Raw genomic sequence first — 14,637 nt, forward strand, 5'->3', positions numbered from 1 at the left:
TGGTAAACGGGCATCTATCCATTACACCAAAAATTATGATATCCTGAAACCAAAAGTCAGATCCGAGATCATGGACATAATGTTTTACATGTCTACAATTCAGATGTATAACTTCCTTTTCCCTTTCAAGTGACTCTTGAGCCTACTGGGTTGCAGTGATTGTCTTAAGTTACATATATTGAGAACTACTTTGTTTGCAATAATATTGCATTTAAAAAGACAAAAGTTCAAGGATAAAATGTTAATTTAATAAATAGCCTGAATAACAACTTTAAATTTTTGGTCTGATCATCATTGATGCTCTCTTTAAAGCACGGTGTTCATTTCCGAATTTGTACCAAGTCATACTAATTGCAGTGATTTTAGCCGATTTTAGATAAGGTCCATTAAGAATAGCATGGATGCACGCCTTAAACCACCATCCTCCTTGATGTTCCACGCTACAGTGTTTATTCCATAAGTCATTGTCTTGGTCTCTTGTAGAAAACTTCATACCGTTATGATATGCGAGACTATCACCTGGAATATATTTCTTATATTTAAATTTTGATATATAGTTTGCATTTTTGAACTAAAATTTGCAATATAAAACTCAGATTAAACTGATAACTATTATATATGCTTACCCGCCGTTCCGCTGTATCCCCCGACAGATAACTTGTATTTTTCAGACTCACTTCCCACAGTAAACCTGGAATATTTGGCGTAAGCCTTTTCACCCGAAAACTTTTGCAGGTCAACTCGTACCTCTTGCTTGGTTTTTGCTGTGAGCAAGTGAATATCTTCATTTCCTAGAAAATATAAAAGTTTCATGGGCCATCTCGCTCAACTGGACAACAATGACTAAGTGTGACTAACCTGCTTCCATGGAATCAACATGGTTCATAACAGATTGCTGTTTGTAGCTATTATTCAGCCATGACAAAATGTTATGTGAATATAGTATATTTTAAAGTAATTGTGTACACAAAAGCTGTTTTATATTATGAACCAGTTGTTTTAACTTACTAACACGATAGGGGCGGGGGATTTAATCCCTTTGACATTTTCGTTAGACTTAACACCTTGTGCAAATACAAGTGCTCTTTCGACTAAAGATTCTTTTGTTTTCAAAATCAAATTTAAATTATAAGAAGAATCTCAATAATCACATAAAAACATTTTATCACACGTTCCCACATAGCCAATATTCTCCTTGTAGTTTTCCAAATCCGTCCTTATAGGTCTGCCAAGATCGATAAAAATTCACAGACCCATCCATACGTCTTTGAAATACCTGCAAGACAACACACGATACTAATACATAAAATTGTACATTGAATATTATAGTACAATTCTCACATCAGAAGATTAGCTCTGGAAGACTTTTGAAAGTGGTTTAATGCATTATCAATGTTTGATGTAACAAAGTAGCAAATGTCCAATATAAAAGAAGCATGATATAAAATAACCAACAAACGATTTGTACCGATGTTTTGTTGGTTGTTCAAGTGTGAATGAGGATGATAGCAAAAATTAACTACCTTAAGGAGGCTGGATGGTCAACAAATTAACCATCAGATCTACTCAAAGTTTTAAGATATGATTTGCGAAGCTATTGACAATTATTGAGTGAAGAAAAGTTCCATATATTTTTACTTTTCAATTTTGGTATTTTCCTATATCTGTATATAGAGCTCTTCTTCTAAATGAGATCAAGACCGTCTTAAAATGGGCACGACCATTGAGACCACAACGATGGTCTGTTGGAGTAATTTCAGAGAACTGGTAAGATTTAGAAGGTTATTTAATGTGTAAGGTATGGAACCATCGCAAAAATATTGAAGTAAATGAAATGAACCAGTAAAGACTCACTGTCCAACCTCCACCGTCCGTGGTCATGTCACAGTACACCAACTTCTTGGTCTTCATATCCGGGTATATCGTGTACACACCATCTCTTCCTTTTGTGTTGGGTATTGCTTTTAGAATGGATGCACAATCTCTTTGCTTTTGTAGCTCTTTAACTTTACAGAGAAATTTAGTAAAGAATGTGCCAAATGAACTAAGGTGAGAGAAGTGTTTGAAAAAATATATTATAGGTAGGGTATTTTGAGAACTTGTGCTTCTGAATTTACACTGAGTAATTTATGAAAGTTGTATTTATGAAGATAAAAATGTACTGACTGAGATACTTGTTGAGGTGTTTCCCGGTCAGTCTGTAGTGAGAGGTGAGAGATACATTCACAGTGACGGGGGAATCCACTTTGAAGGACGTTCAAGTGTTTCCAGTTCCATGGAGTCAATTTAAGGAGAGACTCTACATTGCCTGAAAAAGGGGAAAGTAAATCAGTATTTAGATTCAAATACTAATATAAAAAATCCGGAATTTATTATCGTGTTATTTTTTCAGTAAGCATCAACGAATAGTTATTGTTTTATGCGTTTATACAGAATAAACTCTTTTGTATGAACAGATTCACAGAATATTTACCCTTACGCCTTTGTTGGTTTAACAAATCCTCGGTGGTCGAAGAGTTGCAAGTTTGTGGTCGAAGAGTTGCAAAGCTTGACGACATGATAGCAGCTAATACGTTATCGTGGGTTTTTTTTTATTTTGTTATACATACAATTACAATTTTTGTGGTCGTTGACAATACCAAAAATGTAATGGATTTATTACTGTGGAATCATTAAATTTCAAGGGGGCCAATTTTCGTGGATTGCTTAAATTTTACAGGATTCTGGGAACGTAATTTCGTGTATTCTTTTAAACCTACAGAGAAAATATGACTTTATTGCCCTAATTTATTAATTCGTGGAGGATGTTAATTCGTGGATGAGAGGTATCCACGAATTCCACGAAAATTGAGCCACCAAGAAATCTAATGATTCCACAGTACTATTTGTCCACGGAAATATTTAGAGCTATCAGATCTCCCAGAGTGTTACGCAAAATTTGTCTTGACGATTGATTAACCCATTTATATTCGTAAAACTTGTTCATGTCAGCAATACACACATGTAATGTTCGAATTTTTTTTATATTTTTCTTTCAAGATTTAAATAACATTTTCTACAAGTGATTAATTATGATGCTTACCTTTGACTTTGGGGTGAGGTTTCATAGACATAACGACAACAAAATAAATGCATAAAAAGAGCAAACTGTAAAATCTACACCGAGCCATTGTGTTCACTACGTTTCCAATCAAGGGGAAAGTTTTCAATATATATGTATATTTGTAGATAATTAAAATGAAATATGATATGTGTTTCGTGAGAAAAAAGGAAATATGTAGGTTCTTAGCGTGTAATAACGGATGTTGACAAACCCTGTTATACACAAGTTCCTTGTATGAGTTATCTTTCCCGAATGATCAGCTGCATGAAATGAAATGTGCCATGAATTTTGATATGGAAATATTATGTATAACATCACATGATTTAAAAGCTTGAACGGTATTCCTGATGTTGCAGTTCCCGCCATTTTGTCCTTGAGTGTCGCTATACATGCTGAAGACTAACTAAAAATTAAAAACGAAGATATCGCTCATGAATATCATAAAAAATATATTAACAATAATGATAATTTTGATTTAACTTTTATGTTCCTGACTAGTTTTTTTATCTATTATTTTTATATTGCAATGTTACAAATTCAAATATACTCATACGACTATTTATTTATAGATTATTTTTTTAAATCAGATAATTTAATTTATCAAATCAGATAATTTAATAAATTCAACTTTGTACAAAAGCCTATTAAAATTGATAGAATTTTTTGGATATGAAATCAATAATTAAAGCTCTTGAGTTTAAATGTTACATATGCAACACCCATTTATAATTGGACATCAAGGGTTTAATTTTGTATATAAGAATTGATAACTAAATTGTATTCAGAGAGAAAAGAGAAAGAGGGGGCCTCTCTAAATATTATGTTTATAGTATTTGTTTCCGATTTAAAATATTTGTACATGTACATTTAGTTTTTATGAATTAAAAGATAAACGTAATTATGTTTGTTATCGGCATTTAACAAATGCGTTTTTTGCATGAGCTATCTTTCCCGAATAATCAGCTGCATGAAATGAAATGTGCCATGGAATTTGAAATGGAAATATTATTTAAAACATCACTGGACATGATTAAGAAGCTTGAGCGGTATTTCTGATGTTGCAGTTCCCGCCATTTTGTCCTTGAGTGTCGCTATACATGCTGAAGACTAAATAAACATTAAAAATGAAGATATCGCTCATGAAATCATAAGAATATATTAATAATAATGATAATTTTATTTTACTTTTATGTTCCCGACTAGTTTTTTATTTATTATTTTTATATTGCAATGTTACAAATTCAAATATACTTATACAAGCTCTGATTTAATATATTCAACTATGTACAAATGCCTATTCCAGTCGATAGTTTTTTTTTAATGAAATCAATAATAAAAGCTCTTGGGGTTAAATGTAACAAATGCAACACCCATTTGTAATTGCATATCAAGGATTTAATTTTGTATATAAGAAATGATAATTAAATTGGATTCAGAGAGAGAGAGAGAGAGAGAGAGAGAGAGAGAGAGAGAGAGAGAGAGGGGGGGGCTCTCTAAATATTATGTTTATAGTATTTGTTTCCGACTAAAGACTTGAAAGATATTTGTACATGTACATTTAGTTTTTATAACATAAAAGATAAACGTCTTTAAGTTTGTTATCGGCTTTTAGCAATTGCGTTTTTGTCCCTTATTAAGTACATGTATCTTCTTTAAAATGACAGGTCCAAGTAATACATTTCACAAGATAATTGTACCTAACATACACCAGGAACCCCTAAATGGCAATTGATATACAGAAGAACACTTAAATGATAACATGTATAACAAAGAGTTGGGAGATCTTATCTTGCTTGTAACTTGACAACTTTCATTCAAATTTTGGTTGAGCATATGAAATATACTAAAAAAGCACTCTAAACATTTAAACTGAACAAAAATAGAAAATGTTTTGCTCGAATCGTGACCACGCCACACTCCCCTTACAAACAGTTTTGGCGTACATACTCAGAATATCTCGTGACTTCCATCTTTTCCAATGGCGAACGATATTAGAATATAATCATAGATTTGAAATTCACTGATTTTGTATAAAGACTTATTCATGGGGAAAAATTAATAATGGCTCTTTGTGATCAAAAGGAAAAATAGACGAAGTATCCATCATTTTTTTGGGTTAAATACTCTATTCCTAGTAATGAACCGTTTAAAGCTATTTTAGCTTTCTAAGATTAGTGAACACTCGTCTGTCTATTGTAGGGAGATGACTGTTAAGGATGACGTTTACTCAGAACGAAAAAAAATTCCACTGATGATAATGAAAAACCAACTATTGTGTGTTATAGACCTTTAATTGTAGTGTTAATTTTCATTTTCAAAAAAGTAGGTCAATGACCTACTTTTTGAGTTAATGGCCATTGTATATTTTTGGAAAATTAAAGGAAAATCACTTAAAATTTTACACTATGATTGAGATTTTCTTAATAGTGAAAATAATACAAATTGCTCAACACTTTTGAAAATGAAATACAATTTATGAATGGCAGTGACGTTAAATACATACAAAGCATTAAGTTTTCGTTCAAAATTTTTATAAATATTCCAGTCCGAATTTCCTCTATCACTTTTCAAATTCCTACCCATTTTTGATCCAATTTTACAAAAAATTGAATGATGATAATACAAAAACATTTATAGTATTAAACTACTTATATTGATCTTATTCTGTTGGCATATAATTTATATGAGGTCAATGATCAAAATTTTGAGATTAGTGTCTTTTATCGTTTTTAAGCATATTTCAATATTTTTAAATTCGGGCCATACGATTATTTTAATGAATAAATGAGGTAAAACTAACAGAAAATATGTAAAATTATATAGACTAAAATATAAAATCTTAACTTTTAATATTAGAGTACTTCTAAAAATATTTTAGCGGAAAACAAAATCTGCAAAATTTAGTCCGAATTTCCTCTGTTTGGCTAAAAGTCTATTTTTGTTTTGGTATAATTCCATAATATACTAGAAATATCGAATGTTATGTCAATAATAATTCATTTCACCGATACTTTTTGTGTTTAGAGCAAATTTCAATCATGACATTGAACTTTATAACAATTCGAATTTGAGAACTCAAACCCTGAGTAAACAACACCCTTAATACTTCAGAACTTGAAAATCTATTTTGTTCAGAATTAAATCATGTCATCTCTATTCTAACTTTAATAAGATAGTATTCTTTAATTTGTATTACATGTATGTCATCTGTGTTTACTGTAATCAATCATTTGCATATTAAATTACCTTTGGTATCTTTGGATGTATATTTAAAAATATTGAATATTGCTTTGTTTCAATGCTATACTGGCCCAAATCTTATTCTCGTCCTTCGCCTTATTTTACGAAACCCAGTAACTGAAGTGGTTCTCAAAAAAGTGATTCATATTAGGTATCGTTTTGATAATTATATAAAGGCCGCCCAGAACTGTCAAATGCACAGCCTATTATGTGATATTTTAGTTTTGGATATAGTTCAATCGGTGTTTATTTTATCAGAATATGCATGCACATAGCAATGAACCGAAACAACAGAACCAACGTAAGTCAGAGTTCCAAGGCATGGGAAAAAACGGAAAACGCATTATGGGAACAATTTTTAAAAAATAAAATATGATCATTTATTATTTGATGAGATTGAATAATGCAATAATTTTTACATAAAGGTGAAAAGAGAAGACCTTCCTGACAAAAGAAGACCAATGAAAATATGAATAGAGAAAATTACTAGCTTCCGTGTGCTGGAGAATATTGAAATAAAACTACTAACTGAAAGTTATGGGTCATTTTTCTCACCGTATATTGTAGAAATTGCATGTTTGAGACAGAGGTAATTAATGGTTTTATCAGCCATTACGTAGATATTTAAGGCGGGGATGCCATTTTGTAAATTTTGAATTTGCTAGGTGACAGTTAATACAAAATTTACAACAAAATCTTATATTTACTGCCACCCGGTAAATTTAAACATTATAACATGACAGGGCAATAAAATTCTACATTTTAAAACCTTATTACACATCTACAAATCATGTCCAGTCATATTCTAAAAGATTGTCACTAGAAAATATAGTATTAATTCTTATGATGAGATGGTTTATAATGTATATGAGCAAATATCTAGTTAACCAAGGTTAGCTAGGATTAACAAAGTTGGCTCCGTTTTGAATATAAATGTTTTAGCAATGTAGTGTAGGTAGACCTTGAGTTCACAGAATGTTTTGTGTGTAGAAGTTATGATTCATGAATATTTGCATATTAATACAGAGAGAATTATACATACCTTTTTTCATATTACACCCTGTATCAGTCAAGAACACCAATATCAGCCAGAGGACCAAAGGCCCGAGGGCTTTGATTGGTCGAGAGGTTTTACAGGTGTAATAGGGAAAATTGTATGTTTTATTATATTTATTAGATATTTAGTAATAACATATCAAAGACATATTTTATGCCTTTAGTTCAATGAAGACATCATAAACTCCATTAATATTTGCCTATTAATACAGAGAGAATAATACATACCTTTTTCATATTACACCCTGTATCAGCCAAGAACACCAATATCAGCCATACGACCAAATGCCCGAGGGCTTTGATTGGTCGAGAGGTTATACAGGTGTAATCGGGAAAATTGTATGTTTTATTATATTTATTAGATATTTAGTAATAACATATCAAAGACATTTTATGCCTTTAGTTCAATGAAGACATCATAACGCGTGAATTTTGTCAGACGCTGTTTTGCATCTCTGATCTGCACCGCTCTCCACGAACCTTTGGCAGATCGTGTTATAAAAAGTCTGGATTTTTTTCCTGGATTTTAATTGGAGTTTACTTAAAACGTTTGACCAATTAAAAATGCAAATCATCTCTGATTTAATCGACAATGTTTTTGTAACGTTTATTCACTAATGTCTCTAACACGAATAGCACTAAACCCTTATTTTTCTAGTCTTTCTTTCTGAGCTTTCATGATATTTGTATCATTCAATAGTGCACTAATAAGTACGTGTACACCTGATAGTGTATCAACAGAGACATGCACTCGTAGATTGAGGATTTACCTCCTCTTGTCTCTAACACCCTTCGAATGAATTCGATCTATATGTAACATTTCATATTATTCCTATTAATTGAATAAACTGGGCATTAAAACGTTCTTCCAACTTATCAATATCAATGTCGATAGAGGCTGCCATTACTGCGCCATGTACGTCAAAGTCATTATTTGGCTGGTAGGAGATCACGTGACAAAAGAAAATCCCGACTTTTGATAGCACGATATGCCATGGCTTCGTGAGGAGCGTTGCGGATCAATAACCCTTGGCTAAAGAAGATGGTTGTTTTGTGACATATGGATCATTGCCTTAAATATCTTCCTAATTCTGAAGTGGAAAAAAATCAGATGAGTTTCGAGAGGGATGTGATATTGATCCGTATCAGCCAGCTCTGCAGAATCCGTATCAGCCCTTGAGGCTGATACGGTTATTATAAAGTTAGCTGTATTGCATATGCAAAAACCCTGTATATATTACTATGTACGAGGTTTGTTCGGAAATTATTGAGACATTTACTCTTACTTTCTTGAGAAAAAAGATAAACCATTGAAATTTCACAAAAAAGTTAACCAGGATATTATATATTAATGTGAAAGTTTTCCAGTCAATAACATCATTAGATCATTTCTGGTAAGCTGAAAAACTCCCTTACGTCCAGAGACCCGGCGCAACCCCAAACTCACCGCATCATCATTTGAACGCGTTTCCTTGCTTGTATGTTTTATACGCCTTACAATCAAACGAAAAACAAATTGTTTTTTATTTCTCGTATTTTTTTTCATTAAACGATATCAACATTTACGTATCTTCTCCATTCTTGATTTTTTGTGAAAGTCATTTCTAACCACAAGTCAACTTTTTGTGAAAGGTATGTTAAAATCATTCCGTACATATTTAAGAACTGTTGACATCAGTTTTTGTATAACAATTAGTAAGATTTAGTCTATTTGTTTTAATTCTAGTCAAAAATAAAGTTTAAAAAATCTGATAAAATGAAGCTATTGATTCCTTAGTTTCTATTGTATTGTTGTTGTTAATGCAAATACTTGCCCTGTTAAGGTCTTCTTCTATGATTCCCACCAATTTGATGTATATTTGCTGCGCCACCATTACGTCAAAATTCAATAAACTCTCCCAGTCAGATTTCTGTTGCTTGTTAAATATATTTGTACTACTCGTATTTCAACTCAAACACTAGTGAAACTTGCACACAAGTTAGTGACAATTAATAGCAAAATGAACATATATTATTTGAATTCCTTTTCTATTAATTGTTGGTCCACTGACACTTAGTAAGTAATTGTATAAGTGTATTAATCTCCGAGTTTAAGCCTGCTACGGTTACCCCGACAACCAACATGTTTATATACCGTTGTAAACAAAATACTAAATATTTTTTAATATATTTTTGTTTCTTTGTCTGTTTAGGTTTCTTCAATGTATAGGCCAATTTTCTCCAATATTTGTCAATTAGAAAGGAAAATATTTATGGTGTCTCAATATTTTCCGAACAACCTTCGTATGTAGTAGATAAAGTTATTTGAAATAATTTTACAGATTATATTCCTGTCCTTTGATATTTTTATTGACCACTTTGATTTAATCACCGAGAACCAGAGAACTCGTCTTAAGATGGTAAACAGGCGTCTGTTTATTACACCAAATCTGATAATATTATGACACCAAAGAACAGGTCTTAGATCATGGACATCATGTTTTACTTGACTACAATTCAGACCTACAACCTCCTTTTCCCTTTTTAAGTGACACAAGCTTTGAACCTGCTAGGTTGCAGTGATTGTCTAATGAAGGAGAATAAACCAGTGATATGTTACTAGAAACATGTAGGTTACAAACTTGAAGCGAGTTTGTCTTTAAGAAAAGGACTACTTTTCTCGCTTTTTTTATATCAATTCTAGTTTAATAACCATATGATCAAACAAAACGACGAAAACTCGGGTATGTAATTTTTGTTTTAATAAATACTTTCACAACATTTCAAATCTTGGATCTAATCATCATCGATGCTTTCTTTAAAGCACGGTTTTCTTTTCCGAATGCGAACCAATTTATACTAATCCAAGTGACTTGAGCCGATTTTAGATAAGGTCCATTGAGAAAAGCATAGTGGCAATCTTTAAACCACCATCCTCCTTGATATTCCACGCTACAGTGTTTATTCCATGTGTCATTGTCTTGGTCTTTGGTCGAAAACTTCATCCCGTTCAGTACTGTGAAACTATCACCTGGAATATATTTCCTATATTTAGATTGCGTTTTTAAACTAAAATTCTCAATACGTAATTTGAATTAAACTGATAACTATTGTATACACTCACCCGCCGTTCCGCTGTATCCCCCTACAGTTAACTTGTATTTCTGAGACTCACTTCCAACAGTAAACGTAGAATACTTAGCGTAAGCCTTTTTACCCGAAAACTTTTTGTAAGTCCACGCGCAACTCTTGCTTGGGTCTTGATGCGAGCAAGTGAATATCTTCATTTCCTAGAAAATATAAAAGAGTTCCATGGGCCATCTCGCTCACCTGGACGTTCAAGTATGACTAAGAGGGTTTTCATGGAATCATCAACGGATTGCTGTTTTAGATTCTATTTAGTCACGACATGACGTTACATGAATATATTGTACATGTATATTAAAGTGTGTACATAAAAGCTGTTTTAAGTTATGAACCAGTTGTTTTAGCTTACTAACATGAAAAGGGTGGCGTATTTAATCCCTGTGATATTTTCGCTAGACTTAACACCTACACAAATGCAAGTGCTCTTTAGACTAGGGAGTCTGCTGTTTTTAAAATCAAAATGAACATTTAATTAATAAAAACGAATATGAGAATCACATGAAAACAATTTATCACACGTGTTTACCTAGCCAATATTCTCCTTGTGGTTTCCTAAATCCAGCTTTGTAGGTCTGCCAAGTTCAATAAAAGTTTACAGACCCATCCATACGTCTTTGAATTACCTGCAACACACATTTGTAAATTTGAATATTTAAGTACAACTCTAACATAGGAAGATTAACCCTGGAAGACTTTGAAAGTGGTTTAAAGCATAATCAATGTTTGATACTGATACTGATATTGTGTTGTATAAAAAAAGGAAATGTCCGAAATGAAGGATGCATAGTTCAAAATAACCAATAAACGATTTGTGCCGATTTTGGTTGGTTTTCCAAGTGTAAATAAGGATAACATAAATCATTGGACTTAAGTTAACCACAATGACGGCCTGTTGGAGTAATTTTAGAGAACAGTCAGGTAACTTTAAGAAAGTTATTTAATGTGCAAGGTATGAAAACATCGCATACATATTGAAATAGATGAAGGGAACCAGTAAGACTCACTGTCCACCCTCCGCCGTCCGTGGTCATGTCACAGTACACCAACTTCTTGGTCTTCATATCCGGGTATATCGTGTACACACCATCTCTTCCTTTTGTGTTGGGTATTGTTTTAAGAATGGATGCACAGTCCCTTTGCCTTTGTAGTTCTGTAAGTTAAAAATGTAGAGAGAATAAGTGATAAAATATGATTAAAATACCAATATATTGTTTATATTCAACATGATCACCGTTAACTATTTCAAACTGTTTAGAGTTTTGTAATAAAAAATGCTTCTTGAAACTAGAATTGCCGGTAGCATAAAAGAATTTAAAAACTTCAGTGCAGAGGCTATTTCAAAGTAAAGTCAAAGAATGACGCATAATGCGTCTAAATTGCGTTGGTGCTGTTGGAAGCAAAGTGGAAACGTGCGATTATTTGACCTGAAAAGATAATAAAACTAATACGGCAAAACCTATAGCATTTGAATCTAGAAATTAATGTAGGCATATTCTGACATAACTGATTTAATAATAATAATTCATAACATATAGATGTAAGTGTCCCAGGCATTCATACTCATTTTTAGCTGTTTCTAAAAGTAGAAAAACGGCGGTTATTTTATTAGTGTTCTCTAAACTGAGGGTTAATAAAGTATACAATGTATTGGGATATGTTCGTTTATTAGTAAAAAATGAAGTCATCATCAACGTGTTGCATACTGCATACAGAAAGTCGGAAAGGGAAGTCCTTTACAGTATTGCATTGTATTTGACTGTTCGTTACAATTCAAATTAACTCTTAAGTTTGAGCCAAAATGCATATGAAAGGTAAAAAGCATTCGGTCTTATATATGTATAATGTTTAATGGTTTAAACAATATTTTATTGTGTAAAATATTACATGTACATAGTCTACTATAATGTCATTTGTGAATCCCTGCAACATTGCATTCTCATATAAACTTAATTCAGCGATGCAGTTAAACATTACCGTTTGATAAGTGTGAAGTTTCTTGCGTGTGTTGTTTGTATATTTAGGAAAAAAATTTCTCCTATTTAGGAACTTTAATATCAGAATTTGAATAAAGCAAACCATTTTGCGACCTTTCATGTTAGTTGGAATAAAGAAATAGGTCTCTGCAATTTTTTTTCTCAAACAAGTATTTGATATTGGTATTGTCTGATCTATAGAGCAATTTGAGTAAATTAGGTACTTGTATATTAAAGATGATAAGTAATACAATGACAGCATTACATTTTTAAATTACTTTGTAAATTGAAGCAGACTTGATCAAAATCTATTATAATCATTCACTCATATCTGTAGTCATAAACATGTTCAATAGAACTATCACTACTGGCACTGTACCAGCTATCGGCTAAAATTTAACGTTTCCTTTTCGTATTTCCTTATTTCTTGGTATTTTTTGGATAAAACTTGACATACTTTAAATGGTGAACTCCTTATTTTTCAATCTGTTAGATTATATCATTATGTAGAACCCAAAACATCTTGTTTTGTGCGTTTTAGCACTCCCCAAATTTTGCCGAGTTTTTACGATTTACAGTACCGGTTATCGGCTTCGTGATAGTAATATAGTAAAATCACTGTACATGTTGATTTTATACTCTGCTAAATGTAATTTGAATTATGCCCCTTGTGGGGTCAGCCTAAAGTCGTTGGGGTTATGATATATTATAAACAAAATTCATAAAATTATTTGTTTATCATCATACGGTCATACACAAAATCGTAGACTATTCAATACATAATTGTGCAATTAGGTGTTCAACAGCGCTATGGATCTTTCGGAAATTACTGAATTTGTTTATTCATGTTATATGAATTGATATTATATGTCAAATCACAGACGGAATATAATAACGTATCACGAAGAGGTAATATTCTTTTTTGTTAACTTATTACGTCATTTCTCCCACTGATGTAAATCAGCGGTAAACAATGATCGTTTAAGCTCATGTTTAAAACATATTTTAAAAAGTTTTCCAGTAAGCTTACTTTTGTTTATTCGAAACGGACGACTGATTAAAACAATCTTTGATTGTCGCGTGCTATAAACCCGAACTCTCAGTTTAGCCGATAACTGGTACAGTACCAGTATTAGACAATATAAAGCTATCCAGAGTGGTGTTTCATGTGTGTTGAACTTAAAATCAATAAAATCATCAAATATATAAAGAAATAATGAAAATAAAATTGAGGCCAAAATTTTGTTTTGAGACCAAAAGTCCTCATTCACAAAAATTGAATCTGTACCAGTAACATAAGTCAGTCGGTGTAACGATGTTTTTTGGGATGTCAGACATTCACTAAAGGTAAATAGAGCAGATATTAATTCTAAAAATCGTTCTATTCGTCGAAATTACACATATGTCTTCCGGGTTTTTTCTTCTAAAAATATGCAATACATTTACATACATAAGTCATTATGTAGGTTTGTCTATGAAGTCATCTTCTATAATAGAAGTGCCTATTCAGCAGAACGAGCAGACGCGAGCTGTCGCAGACTTACCGTCTTTAGCTATGCAAATAGGGAGAGCAAGCGAGCGCATGCAAGTGCCTTTAGGGGGTAGACACAACCCTAAAATGACTTAGCGAAGAGGCACCATAAGGCAAGCTGACGAGTACTTTAAGTTTAAGTAAATCAAAGACATTGCTGTGTTCAAACTGATGCTATATATATATATATATATATATATATAACAGGATAAAACGGAGGCCCATAACTTATATGCTTTCGCTGCCCCCTTCCCCCTCGCCGAACATAAATGCTACACATCTCACCTCTAATTTCGATGTAGTTGATAAGCGATGTCAAAATTCTATGGGGTCAGTTTTCAACGTGTGGGTGGTCTGAGATCTACAAGTCTGGAATGGTTTTCTATTGTACGAAAAAGACACTACTTATCTTAGAATACTGACCTTGGGTCAGTTTTCTGCGTAGAAATTTGACCCCGAGTCAATATTCTGCGGGGTTACTTTTCATCGTTACACCGGTAGGGGCTATCAATTGGATGTATAAAGGCACCACAACATTCAAATGCTTAACTTTCGTATGTGATATCTTTAGCTTCGAAAAAAGTTCCATCTTTGTTTTCTTTTTGAAT

General features: G+C 32.3%; 1 pseudogene; it reads right to left on the reverse strand.

Moving 5' to 3' along the window:
* Positions 1 to 265: 265 nt before the first annotated feature.
* On the reverse strand, positions 266 to 12,089 carry LOC128182185 (fibrinogen alpha-2 chain-like; annotated as a pseudogene).
* Between the last annotated feature and the right edge of the window lie 2,548 nt (positions 12,090 to 14,637).

Source organism: Crassostrea angulata, chromosome 4 (genome assembly GCF_025612915.1).
Source record: "Crassostrea angulata isolate pt1a10 chromosome 4, ASM2561291v2, whole genome shotgun sequence".
NCBI lineage: Eukaryota > Metazoa > Mollusca > Bivalvia > Ostreida > Ostreidae > Magallana > Magallana angulata.